At 43.6% G+C, this 12,153-nt stretch overlaps 1 protein-coding gene and 1 long non-coding RNA gene across 4 annotated transcripts in view; one reads left to right on the forward strand and one right to left on the reverse strand.

The window, feature by feature from the left end:
* Nucleotides 1–4,078: 4,078 nt before the first annotated feature.
* Nucleotides 4,079–7,469, reverse strand: LOC118162419. Its single transcript, XR_004748442.1, has 2 exons — nucleotides 7,341–7,469; nucleotides 4,079–7,002 (listed from the first exon to the last, which is right to left on the reverse strand). It is a non-coding gene; the product is annotated as an uncharacterized LOC118162419 (long non-coding RNA).
* A 19-nt stretch (nucleotides 7,470–7,488) lies between these two features.
* Nucleotides 7,489–12,153, forward strand: part of LYN (LYN proto-oncogene, Src family tyrosine kinase) — a 53,025-nt gene continuing 48,360 nt past the window's right edge. The window contains exon 1 of one of the 3 annotated variants that reach the window (XM_035318548.1): nucleotides 7,489–7,670. The gene's annotated coding sequence lies outside the window, so the exon portion shown is untranslated. Of the gene's footprint in view, nucleotides 7,671–7,862; nucleotides 7,881–12,153 lie in introns of those variants that run through there. The other 2 variants (XM_035318546.1, XM_035318545.1) reach the window with 2 other exon arrangements.

Raw genomic sequence — 12,153 nt, forward strand, 5'->3', positions numbered from 1 at the left:
AATTGCATTTCATACTCCTGAAAGTCTTCCAGGTCTGTGACCCCAGTGTGTCCCAGTGTTGCTGACTTATCCCTAGCAGTCTCCTCACTTGGAAAGAGCCACTTTCCACATTATCAAGTGTTAAACCTTTGTTTAAAAAAGGCTTCACCAGTGGAGAAATTTGCCTTTGCTACCCTCCACCCTGTTGCAAGTCTACGGTAATTTCTGTCTCAAAGGCTGAAGATCATGCCTTACATCCTTCAGAAATGTATATGCTTTCCCTCAAGCCAGGAGGCCTCCTTTCCCCTAAATCTAAGCTCCATGTAGGTGGTTTTCCATCCCTACTGCCTCCAATGCACAGCCCTTCATGGATTAGGAGCATCCTATCCAAAGAACCTGCACATGGAAGCTACCAGGAGCTGAACTGATCCAGGCAGGGCAGAAGTTGCTGGTCTTAGGCCTTCAAACAGCCTTTGGAAATGTTGTCAACCTGTCTAGCTAAGGAAAGAACAAGGATTGCTTTGGTTCTCTTACTAAACCAATTCTAATGACTTGTGGCAGAAACCAGAACAAGTACATGGCATGCATGTTAGCCAGGAGACTGGACATCATCACAACCACCTGCAAGAAAGATGTGGCTGTGGTGATGAGAAAGAACAGACTCTGTCCTGGACTAAATAAAGTACCCTGGGACATTCAAAGAGTGGGGCCAGGTAACAAACACAGCTGCTGTTGAGATCACAAGTGCTGCCATAGACTCAAGAGGAGGTCAGTAATAGCCATAAGGAACATCAGTAATTCCTCTTCCCTCAGAAGGTCTTTCTACCTCAGACTTAGCCTTCCTGCCTCCTTCATATCCTCTCCTCAACACCTCCACACCAGATAAGCAGCTACTTAAGGCCTGGCAGCTTCTAAATAACAATTCCTAAAAAAGCAAGCATTACCTGCTGCAGACAGTGTGTGAGGTTCTTGCTAGGACTCGGCCCTGGAAAAGAACTTGGGCAGTGCCCATCTTCCACACCTGCAGTTTAAGTTGTGTCTGGAAATAGCTGTCATGTCCAGTTTTGTTCAAGATCTGGTTTTCTTTTGCACTTGTTTTTCAGTGACTCCCTGTGCTCTTGATTTGTTTCCAGCTCAGAGCTTTATCTGGGGGCTTTTCATAGTAGGGCTGGATGGCATCAGAGATATTAAGGGCTGAAATCTCAAACATTTCATAGCCTGGGGCAAAGAGCTGCACTGGATGGGACAGCACAGCTGGGATTTCAAAGTCAGCGGGGCCTGACTCCAAGAGTGGGATACAAAGGGCTTCAGGGGGAATTAGCAACCGGGAACAGGAAAATCAGAGAAAATCTGATTTACTGCTCATGTCCAACACATGCATGATTTCAAGTTACAGCAAACAGCTGTCAACCTCTCAGCAGAAAAACAGTTAGGTTGTCCCTGACAGTGTGACCCTCCCCGTTTTTACAGGAAAGGAACAAACTGCAGCTGGAGGAGGGACTGGTGGTGCTTCCACTTGTTACACCCCTACCCTGCCACCATCTGCTCTAATAGCTCTCTTTTGAGTTTCTGTGAAGGAAGCAGCATGCAGGCTGGAGCCTGGCTTGGAAGGGCAGTTCAGGAACCTTCCAGCTTCCTCTTAGACATGTGCACAGCCACTCTGAAGCCTGAGCAACAGGTTGTGGCAAGAGCTAGGTTGCTGCTAAATGCAAGAAGGGGTAAGTGGGCTCATTCACTGTTAAGGTGATTTGGCAACTCCACTGATCTAAATGGGTTCAGCAGCGGGTTTGTACTTTGCATGGCTACACACCATCAGATGGGTGGGAAATATGGAAGCCGTGAGTGTCATGTGCTTTGGCAAACCAGCCAGGCTGAGCTGACAGAAGCAAAGTATCTGCAACGACCCGTGGTGGCTCATTTCATCATCCCTGCTGATGGAAAATTGGCCAGATCAGGAGACAAAGAATGAAGAAATCACCCTATCATGTTGCCACTACTGGTAGCACAGCTTTCCAACATGACCACAGAGGGTGCAGTCTGAGAACTTTGTGGGTGACAGGTGTCACCTCCTAACACACACAGGAAGCTGTCACCTTCCCAAACCCAGGCTGACTGGTAATACACCAGTAAAAGTCAGGTGTTTGCAGCTTTCATATAGCCAAGGCAACCTTACTGATGCTCAGTGACAATGATGATGACTGTCATCTATCCCAGAGAGGAGCTCCTTCTCACAAACCCTGGGGAACAAGGGGAGGGGGTTGATGACTTCAGTCAGTACCAAGCGTTTCCATCAATGCCATCAGTTGGCCTCATTAACTCAGTGCCCACATATGTTGCCTCTGCTGCCCCAGAAGAAAACAAAAGCTGTGCAGTGCAGGGATCCTTCATACTGCTGTGTGGCTGTGACCAGGAAAGGACTGCCTGCCTCCCTGCTGCTACTGCAGCTGTCCAAGGGCAGCTTAAACACTGCTCTGCTCTTGCACAGCAGAATTGCTAATCGTCATCCAATGCCTCTCTGTGAGGAAATTTTCCATGAAAAATGGCTTATCTTGGAAAGGGAAAGCCATACTTCTACAGCAGCCCGCTCTGGAAGCCACCTCCAGGAACAGCACGTTTCCTCTGAACTAACCTTTCATTTGACACAGGCTGGGCAAGATGCAGGCTGGATGCCCAGTCAGGCTGCTGAGACTAGGCATGATGCCCATAGTTCAAGGCAGAAAGAAAAAAAAATCCACCCAAACAAAAATCTCTCTGCAGTGTAATCTTTCTAATTTGAAATGACCACAAACCTGCCCTTGAATTAGCTCAGATCTGTTCTTTCAGGTAATTATATTAGTGATCACAGAACTGCGTGCTGAATTAAACATAAATGAAAACCACTCTTGAATAGTGTGGGCAGACTCTTTGGACCAATAAAAGCATCTGCAAATAGCCACAAATCATTGGAAGTAAAGGGCTCCTGGAACTGCTTGTTTGCCAGCTCACCCTTATTATTGCCTACATGAATGAGCTGTGAAGAACTCATCAGTTCAGCTGCTTTTCTTGGCTCTGTGAATAAGATGATATCCATGAGAACCAAGAGGACCTTTCAGTTGATCTGTCATCTCTAAAGAAAGGCAATCTGGACTTACTACAGAATACACATAGGCCATTTTCAGTCCCCATCAGGATACTCATGAGTGCCGCACCACAAGCACAACCTCGCTCATTGCAACCAGTTCTCAAACTGGCTAGCAGTGTTGGACATGTTTCAATTCACTAATGAGAGATTTTTCTGCTCACAGACATGAAACAAGCAGGGAAAAAAAAATAGTAAGGATTCCTGTGTATAAAAAAAGCTAATGGCAGGTGAATAAAATATTTAAGATCAGCAAAGACACAAAAGAAGCAGCTTTTTCTTAATTTTCAGGATTAGATTATCTCAAGGCAAACACTTTTTCTGTGTGCTGTATTATTATTGCTCATTCATGATAATTTGAATTAACAAGTTAAAATAAAAAAGTGTGAATTTAGGTTTAATGGCCAGAAAATGACAGTGTAATAAAATGTATGAGGCTGTGTGTTAAGCAGACCATTGTCTACAGGAAAGACACAAGATTTCCCTCATTTAATTTACTGAGTATGTGTTGTGTTAATCCAACTGACAGGTCAAGTGCAGGTTGAGTCAATATAGGGATCTTTGCATTATTCCCCAAAGTTGTTAAATCATAAAAAAAAAAAAAAAAAAAAGTAGCATGTAGGTCACAATCATAAAGAAGGGATACACCACAAATAATCACAATGCAACTACAATAAAAAATATTTTTTATTGCTGTTCTTTTCAATTCTCTTTAGTGTGGCAAAAACTATTTTCCTAGGCTTCAAACTGTAAACAAGAATAGGAACTGAAGAATATCCACCAGAGAGTGCATTAACCTGCTGCTTCATAGTTGAAAGTAACATTTCTTCCTTTTAGTCTTTTTCTTTGAGAAGCAAAGTCTTTATCAAGAGAAGAACACTTATTAGAATAAAATTTGAAAATATTCTTCTTACATAGGCCAATATAACTTCCTCTACATATAGAGGTTATAATAAGAAAGGAGGCATTGCAAAGTGAATGCCAAAATATATTGCTTTTATTTTCTGTTTGCTTTTTGTCCCCCAACATTTTGCAATGAATGACAATGTGACTTGGATCTCATTTTTTTATAACCCATTTTTCACTATTTGCTTAAAAAAATGCCATGTTATTACAAAGCAGGTTAACAATTTGGACTTCAGCTACGTAATGATAATCTCTAGAGGAAGAAATAAAATACAGAAAAACAATGAAGTGACCACGTAAATGCTGGAATCTCTAGAGAAAAGATATTTTGCTGTCAACAAAATGAGAACAAGTTTCCAAAACCAACTCAGACTAAAAAGCCAGATGATTTCATGTTTTAGTTTTACATGCATTTTTGATCTCTCTTTCCCTGTTATTCTATACAGAATTTACATCTTCTTAAGCCTATTTTTGAACAAAGAGATCTTTTTCATTAATTATTTTATTTATTTATTTTCTATTAAGCGAACCTGGGTGTTCCTTGGGGTCTCTCAAATGACTGCTCTGGTTGCTCCACTTCTGGTTTCATGACTAACTAGCATTCTTCTACTTCTGCTCTGCTTTTGTGTTCAAGCATAGTCTAGAAAGTAATCAGAAACTCTGGAAGCAAGAAATATGCAAAAACACAGTGAGAGAAATTATCTTTTGAAGTCTGGTGTTTGCATTGTCTGTGATAAAGTTTGATTTACTGTCCCGAGCCATTATTCCCTAAATTCTGTGCCACCGCATACTCCTGGATATAATCCAAATAATGACTAGATCAGTAGTCACCTAACGGCTGAAAACTTGGATTGCTCCACAGCCTATAGGCTACATATATGCCAGTAATTAACAGTGACTGAGGAAATGTTCCGGGACCTTGGAGCTTCAAATCTACACATCAGATAGATCCCTGGCCCAAGCCAATTATCACTCTCCAAAAATTTCCAGAGCTGATCTGGAAATTAACACAGGCCAGTGACTATTCAAACACCAGTTTGCATGTAGTCCCCTTATTCTGGATGCCAAGAGAATTTAACAGTTTGGACACGGACTGTTAAAGAGCCATATAGCCACAGCACTGGAGAACTTTCTTGCAGCCCGGTTTAATCCAGTAGTAGCGACATAGTCTGGAGTTAAGCCTGCCCAAAGCAGAAAATCAATTGCTGAGTATGAACTCTAGCTGGCTAACACGACTCACTGTCCTTCTTTCACTACAGTGATAGGCTTAAAGAAAACTTCAAGTCTTGTTTTACATGTCTCAAATCACCCAACTTTCTTGATCTAAACACAAAGGCATTTTAAAACTTGTAACTAACAGTAGATCTAAAGAAGTAAGGAGGCTGGAACCAGGTTTTTATTTTTTCCTCTTGGTGAATATATAATGAGAGAGAGAGAGAGAGAGAGTTCATTTCCTGCTTATGCTGTCCAAGGTAGATTTGGTGCATATTGGTTGTACCAGAGAAAATAAAGATGCATAAAATGGTGACTTATATTAAGTGATACTAACAACATTTTTTTTTCTTCATATAAAGCACAATATATTTATTCTACTCCAACCTTTCTTCATATTAGCTCTTCCAGGGCACAGCTGATGAGTTTCTGCTATAACTTCCAAATCTAATATCGCTCAGCAGCTTACTGAGTTTAGTTCAGAACTTCTTTGATTCTTCTGAATTATTCATACTATAGGCAAGAATGTATTTTACTAGGCTGCTAGATTGTTACACATTTATAAAACTCAATTCTGTTTTATTTACCCTGATGCTTTGGTAGGAGAACGTGGATTTTAAACCAAGCAGAATGCTTGATAATTGAGAGAGAGAATAGAGAGGAAAGTAGGATGGCCAATACAGATGTGGGCTCTGTGCACCACTTCTCTCCAAGACAGAAGATCAAGGAACTTATCCAATGGAGGAAAAGGGAAGTGTGAGACCCGAGCAGTACATTCTCTTGAGCCTCTGTGATAGCACTTCCAAGCAAAAGTAGCTTATTTTGCACAAACTTTTGGAATTCAAATCTCCAGCCTAAAAAAATGTCCCAAACCCAAAGACAATGTGAATTAAATCAAACATTTCATTTTCGTATAAAGTTTCCATAGGAAAAAATGTTGTTTTACTTTTTTTTTTCTTTTTAAGTGTCTTGGGGGAGGGGATAAAATCTTTACCAAATTTTTAGTAGCAGATCTAAGAGACACTGTTTTAATCATTGATGGCATAATTCAAAGAAGATAAGCAGCTGCTGCTCTCCACCTTTCAGAGCTCTGCAGATGCACATGGACATGTGGGCCTGATTCAGAAATGTGGCAAATCACGTTCTTAGTGCCTCTGCAGATGGAGTCTTCTATGGGATCAAGGCAGTGGCCTGCATGCTCAAGCCACAACCTAGAGAGAAGACTGCAGCACATGCTACAGCAAAGAGATTGTGACAATTGTGCATCATGCTGTGTGACAGGCCATTAATCAATGCCAAAGTCCTACTGGCAGAGTTTGTTTTCCTGGGAATTATTCAGGTTTTTTTCTTAAACTCACAGGCTGTGATCTGCATTGAGACGTTTTCAGCCACAAGGATGCTATGATGGAAGTCCTCACCATCTCCTCAGTCTGCTCCAGCTCCCAGCTAGTTAGGTCTTACTGGTGGTCTTCAGAAAAGGATGCAGGGGTATTTCAGAGCATCTTGCAACTATTACCACCTTGACAGTTCCCCAGACTTGTCCCACTGTCTTCAACACTTTAAGTGGAAGGATTAAAAGCTCTTATTTTGAAATTCTGCCTTTGTAAACCTCCACGACTCGAACCCGTCCAGGTGGCCTGGTGGTACACATATGACGCCTCGGCTCCCGTTGTCATCGAGCTGTTCAGCTGCATCCTCTAGACGTTGTCCGCACGCTCTTCCTTCCTGTTTGGAGTTTTGCTGATGCGTGAGTTGTATTTCAGCTTCCAACAGGCCAGTAAGCCCCCCTTAGAAAAATGTATAATAATAATAATAATAATAAAGATGTTATTAATAATGATGATGGTGATGGTGATGATGATGATGATAATAATTAATTAATCAAAGATAAATTGATCATATCTACTTGTTCTTTGCTTTTTCCTAGCCCGCTTGGTGGGTCTTCCAACCCACGGACCCCAGAAGTTCCCCAGCCGGGTTCTGGAGAAGCTGACTCCGTTTTTTACGGCCGGGGCACCATCCTCAACCCCTCCGTACCCCCTTCATCGGCTGCACTCCCCGGCTGCCCCTACCGGAGGAGGCAGCGGGCAGAGCCCCCCGCCTCACCTCGTCACTCCCCTCGCACCTTTCGCAGCTCCCCAGCCCCAGGCGACCCCCGGCCGTGGGTCGGCCCCCCTTCAGCTCCTTCCCCCGCCGCGGGGGCGGCCGCTGCTCGCCGGGAGCCCTTTCCTCTCTCCGTTCCTATGCAAATCGCGCCCCGCAGCAGGAAGTAGGCTGGCGGGCTCCCGGCCAACCGCCGGCACCGGGGCCAAGTTCCCTTCGCCGGCTTCAGCGCCCGTGTCCCGGCCGGCGGGGCAGCAGCGCCGCGCTCCGCAGCCCCCCCGGCCCGCCCGCAGAGCCCCCCGCAAGACCCGGCGACTTCACCCGCCGCCCACTGAGCCCCGCACACGGCGAAGTAAGTGCTTTCGGCGTCCGTCCGTCCCTCCGTCCGTCCGTCCGTCCCGTCAGAGAGCCCCCTCCCCAGCCGCCCCCACTCCGCAGCCCCCCCGCAGCGCCGCCCTGAGCCGGCCAGTCCCGCACGGAGGAGGAGGAGGAGGAGGGAGAAGGGGGGATCCCTCCCGACGGTGGCTCATGGGCGCCGGGCAGGCTCCGAGGGTCGGTTGTGGTAAGGGGCTGCGGCGGTGGGGGAGAACAGGGGGGCGCTAGGGGATGCCTGGTCCCCGCCCGGGGGGATGCCCGACCCCATACAGGGGGTGCCCGGTCCCGTACAGGTGGTGCCCGGCCCCAGCCGGGGGATGCCCGACCGCATACAGGGGGTACGAGGCGTGTTGCCGAGCAGGGGGCACTGGATGGGGTCTTAACGGGAAACGCGGCAGAGAGAAAGAAAGAAACCCACGGTAATCGTCCTCGAAATGAATGATTTACCTCTTGCTCGGGTGGCGTTGGAATCTTCAGGGCTTCTGAGTGTGCTGTGCTGTGTCGAATTAACTGGTCCAAGGCTGCAGTCGGTGTCTCAAGCCAAAGGAGCAGCCTGGGTTTACTGGGTGCTCCTTGTTAACTGTTTTTCCTAAGGGAATAGCTCCCGGAGCATCTTCCAAGTTAAAGCTGCTTCCTCCTAACTGGGTGCTCCAATGTGCTTCGGCTTAAACAAGGGAGCAAACGGCCTTGTGGTGTTGTTTGCTGTTACCATAATGATGCTGTATGCCCAAGGAATGGTCGTGAGGGGTTTCCTCCTAATTTTCATTAGGAGGATCTGAAAGCCAAGCTGGATCTCCGTAGTGGATGCCACATCTTCAGTAAAGCCATTACATTTGGAATTTCTGTTGAAATTGCATCTTGGTATCTTGCAGTGAATGGGTTCACAAGAACTCACCTCGCTGCTTCACTGACCTCTGTTGGCACTAAAGACCAAAGAGATTAACACCTAAAACTTGTCTAGCCAGATCATACTGCCATGGATGTACACAGGGAGCACAAAGGTTCTTGTTCTATTGTTTTATCTGAAACCCCAAATCAGTGCCTCACCTCTTGTCTTTCATTCCCACCTTTGAAAAAAGCCCACTCTGACCAGTTTTATTACAGCGTGCTAAAACCAGAGTTGGAAATGATGTGAAAGACCTTCATAGTTCAGATATCTTGATGTTAGTTGCAATATCTGTAAAATACAGTAAATAATTCTATACTGATCATATTATTACTAAAGACTTAGTTTTTATTTTCCTTATTAAAAAAATAAAAATAAAAATGTTGGGCAGTTACAAAGTTATGTTGGGGAAACATGGTTTGGTTTTATCCAAGGGGTAGTAAAATTGTGTGAATTGCTTTCAGCCCAGTACTGAATGCACAGTAGGTGTTGCTTATGTCTTATGACAGGACCTCATATCTTTGTAACGGGTACCACCATCAACACCGAGTGTGTGGATGAGAAAAATCATACAGTTTTCTCTGAAAAAGTAGCAACTGACTAGAAATCAGTTAGATACCTGTAATAGGAAGTCTTGGGCAAGGATGAAAAATTAGTGAATTCTGATATCAACAGCTTTCCCATTCTGTTTCTCTCCTTCAAGATTTGTAGCATTTTTCTTTCTCCATTTCAGCTTTGTGAGCTACAGACTAGAAATGAGTTCTTGCTTTAATAACACGAAGTTCAATTTTAATCGTATGCTGTTCAAATACTTTTTAAAACCATAATGGTGTAGAATGAACTATTTTTTCCAGCACTGTAGCTGGCTGACTTAAAATTATTCTGCTTTTCTCCTGTAGTTTGTTGAGTAAATAAGGTTGATTTGTTTGTTTCATTTTTTTCCTCTTTTTTTCCGCTCTCAATACAACTGTACAGAGAACAAAGTAAGACTTACACCTTTCCTCGTAAGTTCCTTGACCAGTTGCACAATGACTTTTACTATTAGTGCAATGAGTTTTGAAACTTTCGCATATGAAGTTAAACCTTATTGCTTTGTAGTTGTTTAATATTCCTGGCTTTTAATGTTACCCTTTCAAGGGAAATGTTACCCTTTCAAAGTGAAATTTTCTCTTGCATGTATTTAGGGATGTATAAGGAGCTCTTTCATATACTGGTTCCCTCTGTTTTATCTATGTCATTGGAGTGAGCTGTCTTTCTGTGACCTTGTTGGCTCCGGTAAGGTAAATAGCGTCATGCAGCAGCAGGCGTTGTGGGAAGAAGTTCCTAAAACATGCAAGGAAAATAGTCCAAGGCCCTCCAGCCTCAGCTTAGTAGCTGAGCTTCAGTGTGGTGGCTCACAAGACCCTAGATGCTATGCCTGGCCTTTCTTGTGTTGCATGCCAATAGCATTTGACCTATCTGTAGCTATTCAGGAAAGTTTAAGAACTGCAGCGTTTAATCTCAGATGTGATTCCATTTCCGTCACAAAAAGATGTTTTCCTATCTGCACTTTGCATGTTATTTGGAATCTTAATGAACATCTTTGAGGTTTTTGAGTGGAAACTTACTGACTATGAGCCAATTTTTATTTTTGTCAAAGGGCTAGGTGATCCGAGGAGGGAACAAGGTCTTTTCTCCTTTCCATATGTGCATATTCTGAGTAAAAGGCAGCTGTGACTTTATTTCTTGTGTTCAGGGAAAAGTAAAACCAGTTTTACTCTTGGGATCCAGGGGATCCTTTGTGAAGGCAGCTCTTTGCAAATCGGGTTGAACCCAGAAAACGAGCAAATGAGAAACAGTGTGAAGGTTTAAAGAAAGAAAGAGGCAGGGGGCAGTAGGTATAGAACAGGATTCTTAGTGCTCTGCCTGTGGCAGCATGCCTGTGCACAGAGTTGCCTTTCCTGGCACCAGTGATCCCTAAAGCATGTAAGATGTCATGCGGTAATGCAAAGGACAAGAGGAGAATCTGTTGGCTGGGAATCTTCAGGGTTGTGTGGAGTGGTGATACCTCCTTATGGAGCTATGGTGCTGAGTATGTACATACTTGCACAAAATCATGCCAATCCGGTAAGTAGTACTTGTTATTTTACTCTTAAAGCATTTCCATCTCTAAGAACAGCGGCTTCAGTCTGTAGAATAAACAGTTGCCAGCTAACAATTAGATTTATTTTTTCTTCCAGATCATATTCCTACTTCTGTCAATTATCTGCTGCTTAATAACTCCCATTTACTTGTGTCACCTCTTTCATGCGAGTGTAGGAGTGCAAAGATATCGTAGAGGGAAAGACTTTCCGACTTACCAAGCCATGTCACAGGAAACTATGTAGATAAACAGTACAAAATTACATTTGTATGGAAACAGCCTTTCGTGAAGCATACAAATAGGAGAAGACCGTCGTATTATAAACAGTAATAGTACCTTCTCAAATAAATTAGTTCCTACTAATAAAAAGCAAATACAGTGTAGCTGTCCTTATTGTGTATGTTCCTAGTTTAAATGGCAGTTGTCCATCAGGGAAGGGTGGAAAGGTCTGTGCTTTCTTATTTGTTATTGCCTGATGCAAATACATTTCCTGTTGACGTTGTCATGATATGGTGTAATTTCTGAAGCTGAAGCATGGTAGGGTTTGGCATCTTTCCTGAAAATGTGCGCTGATGGGACAAAATGTAAAGGCAGAATTTCATCTGGTGTTGGAAGCATCTTCTCCAAATACGTCTGAAATGCTTGCGTTTGTAGTATCCCCTAATGATCTGCTCCCCGAGGTGAATAGATTGGTTATTTCTGCCAGCTGGACATCAGGAGAGGGATGGTATTCTGACAGTAGCAATTATCTGTGGGGAAGGAGCAGGACATGAGGGAAAGGTGAAGGGTGTATGCGTAGATCTCATTTCTGTGGGGGAAAACTGGAAAACTGGCACTACTCAGGCCAGTGTTTGCTATACCCTGGGGGAGCAGTGTCTGTCTTTTTCGAACTGCTGGCATCTTAAGTATCTACAATTGGTTCCTGTGTTTGCACAGCTTACTATCTTACCCACTCAGTTCAAAGTACTAAAATGATAAACAGTCTGAACATTTTTGCATGTAGCATAAGGCTAGTTCTTCCTGTCTAAATTGTGGTTGGTATGTCAAAAACTTTGTTACTTAATTTGCAAGGGCCTGCATTTTACTTTGCACGTTCTTTTGACCAAGCTCTATCTTTAAAGTGCCTGTGATAGCAAACCATGAGGTCTTAAAACTAAAAAATTTAGTAGCTTACCATAGGAATCGAAGGGTGGGATACAGATACTTTTCTGGAATGGTGGGTTTTGGAATTTTCTGTGTTTTAACAGGCTACTGAAAGTCTGTACGTGATGAAAGCTTGGAAAGAATGGGCCCTCTCTGAGATGTGTTCTCAACTACTCCTTTGTTGGTGTAACAGAAAGCCATTTCGGGAAGTTCGTCAACAAAAATGTAGTCTGTTAAGTGGGTTTACTGATGTGGTTTCCATAATATACTGCCTTATTTTACACTTGCTTTTTTAGTTTGTACAGATAA

Source organism: Oxyura jamaicensis, chromosome 2 (genome assembly GCF_011077185.1).
Source record: "Oxyura jamaicensis isolate SHBP4307 breed ruddy duck chromosome 2, BPBGC_Ojam_1.0, whole genome shotgun sequence".
Taxonomy (NCBI): Eukaryota; Metazoa; Chordata; class Aves; order Anseriformes; family Anatidae; genus Oxyura; species Oxyura jamaicensis.